This window comes from Nomascus leucogenys, chromosome 22a, assembly GCF_006542625.1.
Source record: "Nomascus leucogenys isolate Asia chromosome 22a, Asia_NLE_v1, whole genome shotgun sequence".
NCBI classification, from domain to species: Eukaryota; Metazoa; Chordata; class Mammalia; order Primates; family Hylobatidae; genus Nomascus; species Nomascus leucogenys.
The window spans coordinates 28643665-28658464 of NC_044402.1; the positions used below are offsets into that span (position 1 = coordinate 28643665).

At 52.2% G+C, this 14800-nt stretch overlaps 1 pseudogene; it reads right to left on the reverse strand.

The window, feature by feature from the left end:
* LOC115832271 overlaps positions 1 to 14453 on the reverse strand; it is a 34615-nt pseudogene extending 20162 nt beyond the window's left edge.
* Between the last annotated feature and the right edge of the window lie 347 nt (positions 14454 to 14800).

A 14800-nucleotide genomic window follows, 5' to 3' on the forward strand; every position in this document is an offset into this window, starting at 1 on the left:
GCACGATCTCAGCTCACTGCGAGCTCCGCCTCCCGGGTTCATGCCATTCTCCTGCCTCAGCCTCCCGAGTAGCTGGGACTACAGGCGCCCGCCACCACGCCCAGCTAATTTTTTGTATTTTTAGTAGAGACAGGGTTTCACTGTGTTAGCCAGGATGGTCTCGATCTTCTGACCTCATGATCTGCCCGCCTTGGCCTCCCAAAGTGCTGGGATTACAGGCGTGAGCCACCAAGCCCGGCCCAAAATAAAATATTTTTTTAAAAAGAAAGAAAGTGTGTGAAACCAACAAGAGATAGAGATGCACTCTCTCTAGATATTTACATACCAACTCCCTAGATGCCCTACCCAAGACTGCCGTGAACGAGGGAAAGTCACACCAACCTCTCACATGCTCACACATACTCTGATTGAACTTTGTCCCTTAAATGTGTCATTTTGGTTTTTTGGTCGTCTTAGCATTCAAATTGGCTTTCACAATTTTTTTTTGTTTTTGAGATGGAGTCTTGCTCTGTCGCCCAGGCTGGAGTGCAGTGGCGTGATCTTGGCTCACTGCAACCTCTGCCTCTTGGGTTCAAGCGATCCTCCTGCCTCAGCCTCCCGAGTAGCTGGAATTACAGGCACCCACCACCACACCCAGCTAATTTTTATATTTTTAGTAGAGAGGGGGGTTTCACTATATTGGCCAGGCTGATCTCGAACTCCCGACCTCAGGTGATCCACCTGCCTTGGCCTCCCAAAGTGCTGGGATTACAGGCATGAGCCACTGCGCCCAGGTGGCTTTCACAAATTGATTGCAGTTCTATCTGGCTTTTACTCACTGTAGAGTTTCTTTCACAAGCCATTCAAGGGTGGAGTCCTTTCTCCTGCGCCATAAAGCACATCTGTCTACCTGTGAGTGTGTGGGTTGCAGGTGCCCCTTGTTCTAAGTAAGCGGATCCAGCAGGTAGGCATTTAACCCAGAGAACCAGTTAGTGTTGACCTCGTGCTCTACGGAAGAAATCTCTGCAGCTTTCCTGCAAGGCTGTGGAGTGACGGCAGGGCTCAGTGGACGCAGAGCTTTACAGGGACACCACTACCTGTGTCATTTTTAGGGGGACTAGCTGGCCAAATGTACACTTTATCGGAATCCTCCCATCTACGCTTATCTTCCTACCTATAACATGCCTGCTACTTGGTGATGAAATAGGGGCTGGGGGCAGGGGCGAGGGGGTGGGCTGTGCACATCCAGGCCTGCCCTGTGTCCGTAATCCTCAGACTTTACCTGATGCCCTTCGTAACAGACTTCCTCACCCAAACTCCTCTCCCGAGACCAGTTTTAGTGTTTGCAGCACCCTTACTTACCACCATCTGTAATTGTTTTGTTGTTTACTTGTTTATGATGAAGTGTTTATTGCTCACCTTTAAAGTTTCAGTCCCTAGAAAAGTTTCTGGCAATCAGGAGGACTCAGTTTTGTGTTTTTTGTTTTGTTTTGTTTTTGAGATGGAGTCTAGCTCTGTCACCCAGGCTGGAGTGCAGTGGTGCGATCTTGGCTCATTACAACCTCTGCCTCCCAGGTTCAAATGATTTCTCCTGCCCCAGCCTCTCGAGTGGCTGGGACTACAGGAGCGCACCACCACACCCAACTAATTTTTGTATTTTTAGTAGAGATGGGGTTTCACCATGTTGGTCAGGCTGGTCTCAAACTCCTGACCTTAAGTGATCCACCCGCCTCGGCCTCCCAAAGTGCTGGAATTACAGGCGTGAACCACCCTGCCCAGCCCAAAAGGCACAGTTTTTGATAGAGGAATTAACAAGTGAATGAGTGAATGGGAAAACTAGGAGAAGTGGCCAGTTTTCTTACATGCACTCCTCCTCTGATTGGGTTCAGGAGGCCCTTAGGCAGTTTTCATGTCTATCTTTCTGTTTCCAAGGAGGACTGGATTCCAAATACCCCTGTAGGGGCCGGGTGCAGTGGCTCACACCTGTAATCCCAGCACTTTGGGAGGCCCAGGTGGGCAGATCACTTGATGTCAAGAGTTCAAGACCAGCCTGGACAACATGGTGAAACCCCTGTCTCTACTAAAAATACAAAAATTAGCTGGGTGTGGTGGCATGCACCTGTAATTCCAGCTACTCCGGAGGCTAAAGCAGAAGAATTGCTTGAACCCTGGAGGCGGAGGTTGCAGTAAGCTGAGATCAAGTCATTGCACTCCAGCCTAGGTGACTGAGTGAGACTCTGTCTCAAAAAAATAAAAATAAAAAGATAAAAAACAAAAAACAAATACCCCTGTAGACTAGACAAGGGCAAGGCTGTTATTTATCACCCACAGATATTCCTCGTATCCCTATAAGTGCCAGACCCTCTGTGGGATGCAGCAAAGACAGCAGTGAGCAAGACAGCCAGGGTCCCTGTTCTTCTGCAGCTCCTGTTTTAGTGTGGTAGACAGACAATATGTTGTAAGTGATACACACAAATGAAAAAAGGCCTGTAACAGAGAGTTAAAAAGGGCATCTAATTTAGATAGGGCAGCCAAGGGAGGTCTTTCTGAGAAGGTGACATTCTAGCTGAGCCCTGAAGGTTGAGAAGGAACCAAACATGGGAAGAGCTAATGGGATGATGTTCCAGGGAGTGGGGCCAGAAAGTGCAAAGGCCCTGTGGCAGGAAACAGCTTGGGATGTTCCTGGAAGGCCAGAGGTCAGGGAAACGGGCAGAGTCCAGCGTGGAAGACCCATATAGCCCATGGCGAGGAGTTTGGGTTTTACTCAAAGTGCACTGGACAATCATTGTAAGGGTTGCCTAGGAGAATTACATAATCGGACCATGCCCTGGCTTCTAGGAGCCAGTACTGGGTGGATTGGGGATGGGGTGGGAAGCAGGATACATCTCTGGAAGTACAGAGCAGTTGGAAGGTGGGAGGGAGGGGAGGTTTAGACAGGTTAGGGTGGTGGCCATAAGGGTGGAGAAAAGTGGGAGAAACGAGACCTGCATGGAGGTGGGGGTGGGTTGGAGCTGGGGAAGGAAAAGGATGAGTCTCCAGGGCTTCTGGGTTTCTGATTGGAGAAACGCAGCAAACCTGGTAAACAGTGCAATGTCCAGCTGCTGTCAAAGAAAGACCCGATGTTTGTTGGGCCTGTGAGAACTTTCCTGAGAGTCTTATAGATTGGGCAATAAAAGCTTCCATTCCTGCTAAATAAAGAGCCCCGTGTGAATGGCGCCCTAACCATAGGTGTCTTTGAGGCACAGTGTCACAGGAGCAGAGCTTGGGCAGCAGTGATCATCAACCATTCAGCATGGTTTTGAATCATCTCATTCTTTCTGTGACTGTCCCCAATTCTAACATTTGAAAGCCGGTCGACTGAGAGAGCGCTTTACCTTTGAAAGGCCTTCCCGCAGAAAGGGGAGCAGCTTTGTGGCCCCAGAGGGCAGAATCAGACAGTGAGAGGCATGGGGGTAGAGACTGCAGCTCAGCACCAACAGGAAGAGCTTGAATAATGAGAGCTTTCTCCTGGGATGAGCCTCCCATCAGTAGGTGTACTCAAGCAGAGGTTGACGGTATGCTGGGGCATCTCCAACCTGGCAGCCAGTCAACCAGGAGACGCAATTCCTGTGGTTGTGAACACCCTTTTCATCTTGCTTCCCTGCATCTCAGGGAGATAATGGCTGCCTCCTATCCCCTGCACTAAAACCCCTCTGCTGGCTAAGGACAGCAGTTAAGTCACATCTAAGCCTGCCCTGCTTGTTCTGGGTTTAACAATCTCAGTGTTTCCTCCCACCCACTTGCTCGCCCATGGCCAGGAGAAGAACAAACCCCAGCGTGGGCGGAGCAGTGGGGGCAGGGTTGATGCTGTGCAGGCCTGTCCAAGGCCTCCTGGCTTTTCAGGAAAGGGTGTCCTCATGTCTCAGGGACTACCGGAGCCAGGCATGGTTCTGTGAAACTCCTCTGCCCACAGGTCAGACTCCTGCGGGGACAACCAAGGGTGTCATGGGTGTGAGATGCGGGCTTTCCTGATCAAGCCTTCTGGACACCCCCCTCTGCTCATCCCAGCTGCACTCCCCAGAACAGCAGCAGCTGCCACTAGATAGGAAGGATTCTGCCTCTGGTGTCCTTGGGGAAAGGGGCCTTGCATAGACGGTGACACAAGCCACTTGGTCCCAGCTGCGGGTGAGGGGAGGGGCTAACACTTCCAGAAGACCCTGAACTCTGGCAGGCCTGATTGCTTTGCTCCAGGGCTGGTCTCAGCTGCTATCATGGATCCCTAGGAGCAGCTGGAGGGAAGAGAGATGGCATCCAGCACCGATAGAGGGGAGAAGCTGGCCCCTTTGGGAGGTAGCCCTGGGGCATGGCAGCACCACTTCTATCTAGGCTACCTCTGATGATTTTGGTTCTTTGTTTGCATTTCTGAGTCTAAGTTTTCATATCTGGAAAATGGGGATAGAACAATATCTACGTTCTGTGAGAATGGAGTGAAACGATGGACAAGACAAGCCTAGCACAGTTCTGGCACACAGTAGGTGCTGGATGAGTTTTCTCCTAGAATTTTCTGTTTTCTCCATACTCTCCCCTCTGTTACCATCTGTAGAAGAGAAATTGCTTACCAGTGGTAGGGATGCTCTTGTAGGGAGAACGAGATCCTTCTGGTTCTGAAATATCCCTGCCTTTGCTGACAAGGTTACAAGCCTGTATTGTTTCTTGCCTTTTTTTTTTTTTTTTAAATTGAGACGGAGTCTCACTCTGTTGCCCAGGCTGGACTGCAGTGGCTTACCACAACCTCTGCCTCCTGGGTTCAAGCAATTCTCCCACCTCAGCCTCTAGAGTAGCTGGGATTACAGGTGGGCTAATTGTGTGTGTGTGTGTGTGTGTTTAGTAGAGATGGGGTTTCACCATGTTGGCCAGGCTGGTCTTGAACTCCTGACCTCAAGTGATCCGCCTGCCTCAGCCTCCCAAAGTGCTGGAATTATAGGCGTGAACCACCAGGCCCAGCTGTTTTTTTGTTTGTTTTTTAGAGACAGGGGTCTCACTTTGCCACCCAGGCTGGAGTGCAGTGGTGCAATCATATCTCACTGCAGCCTCGATCTCCTGGGCCCAGGTGATCCTCTCACCTCAGCTTCCCAAGTAGCTGGGACCACAGGTGTGTGCCACCACACATTGCTAACTCATTATTTTTATTTTTATTTTTATTTTTTGTAGAGCCAGGGTCTTGCTATGTTGCCTAGGCTGGTCTCAAACTCCTGGGCTCAAGCAGTCCTGTCTTGGCTTCCCAAAGTGTTGGGATTGCAGGCATGAGCCACTGCACGCGGCCCAAACTTGTATTTTGTTAACATAAATAAATGATCGAGAAGGGTAGCTGCCAAGCTGTGGGCCCACTGTAGCTGCCCACGCTTTCCAGTGGGTGCTGTGGAAGGGGAGGGGCTAGCTGGGGTGGGCTCCCCACCTCCCCTGGCTGTGGCCCCACAGCTGGGGAGGGGTCTGGAAAGGGGATCATGGGCATGGTGATAGGAGACTGGTATTCCAGACTTCCCAGGTTGAGAGCTCAGTTGAGAGAGGAGGGGAGCTGGCTGGGAGCCGGCCCTGGGGGAGATGGGGAGGGGCTAGGGGCCATTTGCTCTTCCAGCCAGCTGACCCTGTTATTTTTAGCCCTGGAATGCTCCTCCCAAGCCCCTTCACTTCTATTTATCTTGCTTTGGAGTCTTGGTTCTTTCCCAAAAATTCCACATGAGGGGAGGCAGAGGGGATTGAGGGTGCCAGAAAGAATGGGACACACTGGCTGGGGCTGGGCTGAGGAAGAGGAGGAAGCTGCTCTCTTCCTTCTCCCCACCCCAGCTCGGAGGCTGCCTTTTCCTCCTTTCTCCATTTTGGCTGGAAAATGGAAAAAACCTGGCTCAGAGAACACTCAGCTGCCACCAAGTTATCCTTCCTTCTTCTCAACCACCCAGATAAGACCTCCATTGTCCCCAGCCCAGGCCTTGGCCGCCCATCCTCTCACTTTTCCTTCAGGGAGCTTAGGGGAGGGTTGGGGTGGTCAGGAAGGGTTTGCCTTGGAACCCATAACTGTGCATCAGGACACACTGGGGGTCCCTGGAAGGAGTTCCTGTGTGAAAATGAAAGAAGAGCCAGGTGTGGTGGCTGACGTCTATAATCCCAGCACTTTGGAAGGCCGAGGCGAGTGGATCACTTGATCCCAGCAGTTTGAGATCAGCCTGGGCAACATAGTGACACCTCATCTCTACCAAAAATTAAAAAAATTAGTTGGGCATGTTAGCATGTGCCCTGGGAGGCTGAGGTGGGAGGATTGCTTAAACCTGGGAGGTCGAGGCTGCAGTGAGCTGTGACTGTGCCACTGCACTGCAGCCTGGGCAATACAGTGAGACCCTGTTTCAAAAAAAGAAAAAGAAAAAAAACAAGAAAAAAGAGAAAATGAACAGAATGAACAGGAGCAGTTGGAAAAGAATTGGTATGAATGCTGGAGGTTTTTTCAGCACTCCCTGAGCTTCAGTTGCATGCTCTGTAAAATGGGAATGACAACAGTTCCCTCTCTCTGAGGGATCTGCTGGGAGAGGCATGAGCTGGTGAATAGATAGCACCACTGACACACGGAAACCACTCCATCAATGTCGCCAGTGCTGGCAGGATGGGCCAGTCCCAAGGCGGGTGTGCTTTTGGGTACTGATGGGCCTGAGCCGCCTGAAGGTCACACCCCTCCCCAGCCTACTTTAGTTGCTGTCAGGCTGCAGAGTGCTCTGCTCTGGGCTCTTGGTGTTTCTTTTTTTTTTTTTTTTGAGACGGAGTTTTTGCTCTTGTTGCCCAGGCTGGAGTGCGATGGTGTGATCTCAGCTCACCGAAACCTCTGCCTCCTGGGTTCAAGCGATTCTCCTACCTCAGCCTCCCGAGTGCTGGGATTACAGGCATGTGCCACCACGCCCTGCTAATTTGTTTTTAGTAGAGACGGGGTTTCTCCATGTTGGTCAGTTGGTCTTGAATTCCCGACCTCAGGTGATCTGCCCGCCTCAGCCTCCCAAAGTGTTGAGATTACAGGCGTGTGCCACCGCACCCAGCCTGCTCTGGACTCTTGTTACAGGTGAATGTCATTCACCGGCTCCTCTCCCCGCTCCCCCCAGCACAGGGGTGCAGGTGGGCAGTAATTCTGGGATAAGGGACACTTTGAGGCAAGGTAATCCTCTCCTGCCAGTCCCTGGAGGAGAGGAGGGGAGCGTGCCTCTGAGGCTCCCCAGCGGGGCAGGCACACTGTCTCTTCCTGTCCTGTTCTCCAAGCCTCCTTGTGGGAAAAGTCCATCAGCCCTTAGGGAGGGCTGGGCATCGCCTGGAGCTGGCGCTAGGGAGAGAGGCCAAGGCAGTCAATGAAGAGCCCTGGTGGTCCCAGTGCTGAAGGAACGGTGGAATATTCTGGTCATGAGTCAGTCAAAAATGGCCATGCTCCAGGCCTGGCAGTAGCCTTTGGGGGCCATGTGTAGAAGAGAGGGTGGACATGCCTGGGCCAGTTCCGGATAAAGGCAGGGGATGGGGAAAGCCATCTGGGGCAACCACTGTTCCCCTGACATGGGATTAATGCCACTTAGAGGTGGAAAAGAGGCAGCAGCTGCCATATCCCAGGAAAGGTACTGACCTTTAGAACAGGAGACAGAAATAGCCCCGGAGAGTTCAGAATCCTGTGTGAGAGAGATGGCCAGGCGGGGCAGGCCCCAACACGAGGAGGGGAGGAGAACCACATTAGTACCCACTGTGTCAGACATGATGCCCGACATTTCACAGGCCTTCCTCACTTACTTTCCACCTCCAGCCAGCAGGGTATGTATGATTATCTCCATTTTACGGATGAGGAAACTGAGGCTCAGAGAGGCGTGGCCAAACTTATCATCAGCAGAGTTGGGGCTGAGCCAGACCTTGCTTGTCTGACAGTCCACGTGTCCACATGGCTTCCTTCACCCCTGGCCCAGTTGCTGCTGCCATCATGGGTGTTGGATGGGGTTATCCAGCTGAACCTGTACTCAGCTGGCCTGGTATAGGGGGGTGGAAAACCTCTCAGTGAGGCCTGGAGGCTCCAAAAGGTGAAACTCAACTACTTCTGCTTATCAAGTCACCCCAGAACCTCTTAATCTTGGCAGCCTTTGGCCAACTTTCCTTTTCTCCCTTGCTCACGGAAAGAGGGACCGCCAACATTTCTCCCCTTACGCCCCCTCAATTGTGCCAGGCTCAGGGCTAGGTGGAGCCCCTGGAGACCCCTCCCCTGTGGCAGTGGCAAGGATAAGCTTGGGGGAAAGGCCCCAGTCAAGCCAAGGTCTGAGAGGATAAGAATAACAACGTGTCAAAATAACACGCTGACTGGCTGGTGGGCTCCTCCTCCCTTCCCTGATGGTGTTCCAGCCTCAGCAGCTCCCAGCTGTTTCTGCTTATCTGAAGCCAGGGAGGCTGGTTGCCTGGATACCAGGCTGCTGATTCGCAGTTGGGTCCTTCAGGGGCAGGCAGAGCTGCTGCATCTCCAGCCAGCTGGGCGTGGCACCCTCAGCCCCCTGCACCGGCCCTGGGAAAGATGGCAGGGAGGACTGGGGGTCAGGTGGGGAGCGCTGATGGAAGAGACCCCTTGTGCCAGGAGTTGTCAGAGAATCTGAGCCCTGCCGTTTGCTGGCTGTGTGACCTTGCTCGTGCTAACCTCTCTGAGCTTCTGTTTCTTTACCTGTGAAGAGGGGATAAATATCCCCTGCCTCGAAGAGCTGTTGAAAGAATAAATGTGGGCTGGGCACGGTGGCTCACGCCTGTAATCCCAGCACTTTAAGAGGCCAAGGCTGGTGGATCACTTGAAGTCAGGAGTTCGAGACCATCCTGGCCAACATGGCAAAACCCCGTCTCTACTAAAAATACAAAAATTAGCCAGGTGTGGTGGCACACACCTGTAATCCCAGCTACTCAGGAGGCTGAGGCACAAGAATCGCTGGAATCCGGGAGGTGGAGGTTGCAGTGAGCCGAGATTTTGTTGCTGCACTCCAGTCTGGGCGAAAGAGCCAGAGTCTGCCTCAGAAGAAAAATAAAAAAGAATAAATATGATGAGTAAGTGACTGCACAACAGAACACTACAGCTCAGTAATCCTGACAGCCTACCCAGCATCGTTGGGCTCCATCCAGAACCTTTGGTCTGCATCCCACAGGGAAGCCATGTGGGGTCACTGAAGCAGGCAGCTGGGGAGCCTCAGAGGAGGTGGCCCTGAGCCTGCTTCCTTCCTCTAGGGATGGAGGCTATGACCCAACCTGGGGCCCTCAGAGCTTAGCTGGGGCAGAAGGGCCGGCCTGGGGATGGGTTGGGGAAGACTAGGCCAGACAGCAGGCTGCTGGCGGCATCTTAGGTGATGAAAGGAAAGCAGCTTTGTGTCCAACCAATGGCAAATGTTCCCGTTCAGCATCCTTTCTTGGCAAAGGGAGAAGTTGCCGGAATGCAGGTGGAAGACTAGGGAAGGAGGCAAGAAAGCCCAGCATCGTGAGCTGTCTAAGGTCCTTGTCACCTGCCCTGGTTGAGTACAGAAGACAGCAAGACTGGGCCAGGCGCAGTGGCTCACACCTGTAATACCAACACTTTGGGAGGCCGAGGCGGGCAGATCACCTGAGGTCGGGAGTTCAAGACCAGCCTGGCCAACACGGAGAAACCCCATCTCTACTAAAAATACAAAATTAGCCAGGCGTGGTGGCTGGTGCCTGTAATCCCAGCTACTCAGGAGGTTGAGGCAGGAGAATCACTTGAACCCGGGAGGCGGAGGTTGCGGTGAGCTGAGATTGCACCATTGCACTCCAGCCTGGGCAACAAGAGCAAAACTCCATCTCAAAAAAAAAAAAAAAAAAAAAAAAAAGGAAAGAAAGAAAGACAGCAAGGCCAAGGGAGCAGGAACGAGACCAAGAGGACGTGTTCTTCTGGTCTGCTTAGATCTGGTGGTCCCCATGTGACCTTTTTCACTTAAGAGATGAGTGAGGCAAGCTCAGGGCTGTGGGCTGGGGGCTGGCAGAGCTGGGTGGGAGAAACCTGAATCTACTCTGCAGGAAGTGCTGTTCGCAAGCTCATCTGCTGGCTCTCCAGAAACCTCTCCAGAGCCAGGCCCATGGAGCAGGCATTCGGTCCAGATGAGAAGCAGCAAATAACCATGGGCCGTCAGTGACCCAGAGGGGCGTGCGGGGCCATCACAGACCCTCTTCTTCACCCTCCTGACTTAGGAAAAGGGCAGCAAAGAAAAGGGCAAGTGGGAGGGGAAGGGAGGGGGTGCTGTTTCACCAGGGCCTGTACCTTTTTACCCCCTTAATGCAGCAGGAGAGCAGCCTGTGCCTGCTGGTAGCGAAGAGACCTGAGCCCATGAATAATGCAGAGAAGAGCATGGGGCAGCTAGAAAATGGTTACTGTTTCATCGAAGCGGGGAATGGGCCTGGAATGCAAAACAGAGGGGAGACGGGGGCTGGAGTGGAGGCGAGGGCTTGGTGCTGCCCTTGGGCCACTGGGCTGAGGGACTTGCCATCCTTGTGCTGAGCCCAGGTCCTGGCTCTGGCCTCTCTGTGGCATGGGTAGCAGCCCGGGGCATGCAGACTGGGCAGAAGGGTTGGGCCCTGCCCCAGGCCTGGCCTTCTGTTAGGGCGATGGGAGGCAATGGCCACCCATCATATCTTCACAGAGGTGCTGGCACTGGCAAGCAAGGTAGAAGGGAGGCTTGGAGGGAAACTGAGGGAGCTTCCAGAGATGTCTTAGCAGGGTGAGTGGGGCACTTCCAGCTGCTTGGAAGTTTGAGAATTGGGGAAAACTTAGGGGTCAAGGAGTATCATTTAAGAGTCAAAAGAAGGTACACTTTGGGAGGCTGAGGCAGGCGGATCACCTGAGGTCAGGAGTTTGAGACCAGCCTGGCCAACATGGCGAAAACCCATCTCTATTAAAAAATACAAAGAAATTAGCTGGGCGTGGTGGCACATGCCTGTAGTCCCAGCTACTCGGGAGGCTGAGGCAGGAGAATCATTTGAACCCGGGAGGCGGAGGTTGCAGTGAGTCGAGATCATGCCACTGCACTCCAGCCTGGGTGACAGAGCGAGACTCTGTCTCAAAAAAAAAAAGAAGAAGAAAGTAAATCTATAAGGCTATAAGGATGGATCTGGAGTAGGTCTGAGTGGAAAACGTACTGCCTGTCCTCACTGCCTTGTCCCCGGTGGGCAGGAGAATGCCTGGTTACAAAAGGCCTGAAAGTTATACATCTGTACTTTTTTCCTGAGTTCCATGAGAATCCGTGGAAGGAGAGAGACAAGATCGGATTTAAGCGTGAGCAAATCATAGATAGTTTTATTGTATTGTCATGGGAGATCAACAAACCATTTATTATGTATTTGCCTCCTTTTTTTTGACGTAGTCTCGCTCTGTTGCCCAGGCTGGAATGCAGCTAATTTATTTTTGTATCTCTCTCTTTTGTTTTTTTTTTTTTTTTTTTGAGACGGTGTTTCGCCCTGTCGCCCAGGCTGGAGTGCAATGGCATGATCTCGGCTCATTGCAACCTCTGCCTCCCGGGTTCAAATGATTCCCCTGCCTCAGCCTCCCGAGTAGCTGGGATTACAAGCACCCACCACCATGCCCAGCTAATTTTTGTATTTGTTTTTAGTAGAGATGGGATTTCACCATGTTGGCCAGGCTGGTCTTGAACTCCTGACTTCATGATCCGCCCACCTCAGCCTCCCAAAGTGCTGGGATTACAGGTGTGAGCCACTGCGCCTGGCCCGTACCTTTTTTTTTTTTTTTTTGAGTACTGTTCCCACTTGATGGACGCTCTGCTTCTAAAGCTTGTTGGTCACCGTGTGATTTGGGAAGGAAGGGACACGGGGTGAGTTAAGGGGACGAGTTAGGGGACTGGCAGAGTAGTGCAGGTGCAAGAGGCTGGGCGACCAGAGGGCCTGGGTAGGGGCAGGAGGCAGGAGAGCTGTTCAGAAGGTAGAAACAATCACTGTTGGTGATGTTCTGTGTGGGTGGTCACCAACAGAGAAAGAGGCATCAAAGGAGACTCCCGAGTTTCTGGTGTGGATGTGGCTACTGGATACCAGGCAAATAGGGTGCCTCCAATCCAGAAGAGAGGCCTTGGAAGCTTTGGTGCAGGAGGATGGTGGGAAAGGTGCTGAGTTTGAGATTCCTGGGTGACAACCAGATGGCAGGTGGAAATAGGGCCAGGAGTTTGAGGCTGGGCCTTGCTGCTAACATGGGCACTGTAGGTACAGACAGGCCTTTGCTGGTTCTGGGCTCGCCTCCCCACAGCCCATAGGAGAAAAGGGGCCAGGTGAGGAATACAGATTATATTAAAGTCCCTCCAGCTGGGCCCTGGGGCTACAGGTAATTCTGTCACCCAGCGCTGCCTAGAGCGGACCCTCTCTGCTTTTGCTCCCCAGCCCTCTGAAGGCCAAGGCATCCCAGGACTTTCTTCTTTCTGCCTGCAGCTGGGCCTCAAGCAGCCTCAAAAGGAGTCTTTCCCATGGCAGGACTCCCCAGGAGAGAGGCTTCTGTCCTCTGGCAGCAACAAGTCTCAGGGGCTGAGGTATCCCCTTCCCTTGCAAATCCCAAGGGGGCGCCCTGAGGTGTTGCTTTTGGGTGGAGAGGGAGCACAGGCTCTCAGGCTGTTGAAAATCCCCTGGGGGTGAGCATTTACTGCTCTCCACAGCTGCCTCCCAGCCCTCTGGGGGCCACTCTCCTGCTGTCACCCAGCTTGGCACAACTGTTCCACCAAGAGGGTGTCCACAAATGCATCCCCAAACGACAAGTGCACAAATCACCCAGTTACAGAAGCAAATAGCAGCCCAGAGGGAAGAATAGCCGGTGAGTGGCCCAAGCTAGGGACGAAAGGAAACAAGCTGAGATTGCAGGTAGGGGGAGAGGGGGCTCTTTGGAGAGGCCCAGAGGCAGGAGGAGGCTAAAGAACAGTGAGGAGGTGGAGAGGAGGAGGCTCTGGGGGCTGCCGGGAGACAGAGGGTCCCAATGACCTGGCAAAGGTAGGCTGGTGTCAAGTGGAATGGGAAGTAGAGGGATGCACATCAAAGGGGCCCCAGCAGGGTCTAGAAGACTAAGTATCATTTCCTCCTGCACACTTCACTCCTCCCTGTACCTACTGTGTTCCAGGGGCTGGTCTGAAATGCAGAGAAGGGATACAGTCCTGTTCCTGGAGTAGTTCACAGCTGTGAAGGGCAGAGACAGGGCAGGACCCCAGAATATGGACCCCTGGCACAGGCTGGAAGGTGCAGGAGTAGTGGTCGGTGACCTGGAGACGGTAGGACCCAGCTGAATGTATCCAGAGGGAGAAGTGGCAGACATCCAAGTAGAGAAGGGGTTGGGGAGACCCAGGGAGCAGAGCAGCCATTCAAAGGTGGAGAGGCAGGAGAGAGCCAGAGGGCTTGCTAGAGCTGCGGTGTGTACACATGTGTGTATCAAAATGCACAGAATAGCAAGAAGTGAGACAAGGCTGTCTAGGCAGGTATAAGGCATTTGCCTTGCCAAATGCCCTGTGTGCTCTGCTGCGAATACTTGGATGCAGTGGAGCACATTCAGATGACAGAGAGTGACAAGGTAAGATTTGTGTTTTGAAGACAGTGTGGTGTGCTGGAAGACTGAAGCTAGAGGGCAGCTGGTTAGGAAGCCTTTGCAGTATTTCATGCTAGGCGTGATGGAGGCCTGACAAGATACTAATAACAGCCAGGTTTCCATGTCAGGCATTGTTCTCTGCCTCTTTACAGAGTAGTTCACTTGATCATCACAATAGTACTGTAAAGTAGGCACTGTACTACTATTATGTCCACTTTGCAGGTCAGGAAACTCAGGCCCAGAGAAATGAAGCAACATGTTCAAGTTTCCTTATTAAAGCCCCAGAGTTGGCCAGGCGCAGTGGCTCACACCTGTAATCCCAGCACTTTGGGAGGCCGAGGCAGGTGGATCACTTGAGGTCAGGAGTTCAAGACCAGCCTGACCAACATGGTGAAACCCTGTCTGTACTAAAAATACAAAATTAGCTGGGCATGGTGGTGCACGCCTGTAATCCCAGCTACTTGGGAGGCTGAGGCAGGAGAATTGCTTGAACCCAGGAGGCGGAGGTTGCAGTGAGCCGAGATCACGTCATTGCACTCCAGCCTGGGCAACAAGAGCGAAACTCTGTCGCCAAAAAAAAAGAGAGAGAAAGAAGAAAGAAAGAAAGGAAAGAAAGAAAGAAAGAAAGAAAGAAAGAAAGAAAGAAAGAAAGAAAGAAAAGAAAGAAAGAAAGAAAGAAAGAAAGAAAAGCCAAGCCCCAGAGTCTGTGCTAAATGGGAAGGCCCTGGCTGTCAGCATGGTGAAGAGGAGACAGACAGGCAGATGTCAAGGAGGAGCAGTCAGGCTGACCTGAAAGCTTCTTGGGAGTGATGGGGGTAAGAGAGAGGGAAAAATCAAAGATGAGGGTAAGGGAGCATCCTGGGTCAAATAGCTCCCCCGCCAAATTCATGTCCAGTTGGAATCCATGAATGTGACCTTATTTGGAAATAGGGTCTTTGCAGATGTAATCAAGTAAAGATGAGGGCATACTTGACTAAGGTGGGCCCTAAATCCAAACACTGGTGTCCTTTTTTTTGTTTTTTTGAGATGCAGTCTCACTCCACTGTCCAGGCTGGAGTGTAGTGGCATGATCTTGGCTCACTGTAACCTCCACTTCCCAGTTTCAAGTGATCCTTCCACCTCAGCCTCCCGAGTAGCTGAGACTACAGGTGCACGCCACCATGCCCACCTAAATTTTTTGTATTTTTAGGAGAAATGGGGTTTCACTATGTTGCCCAGGTTGGTCTCAAACTTCTG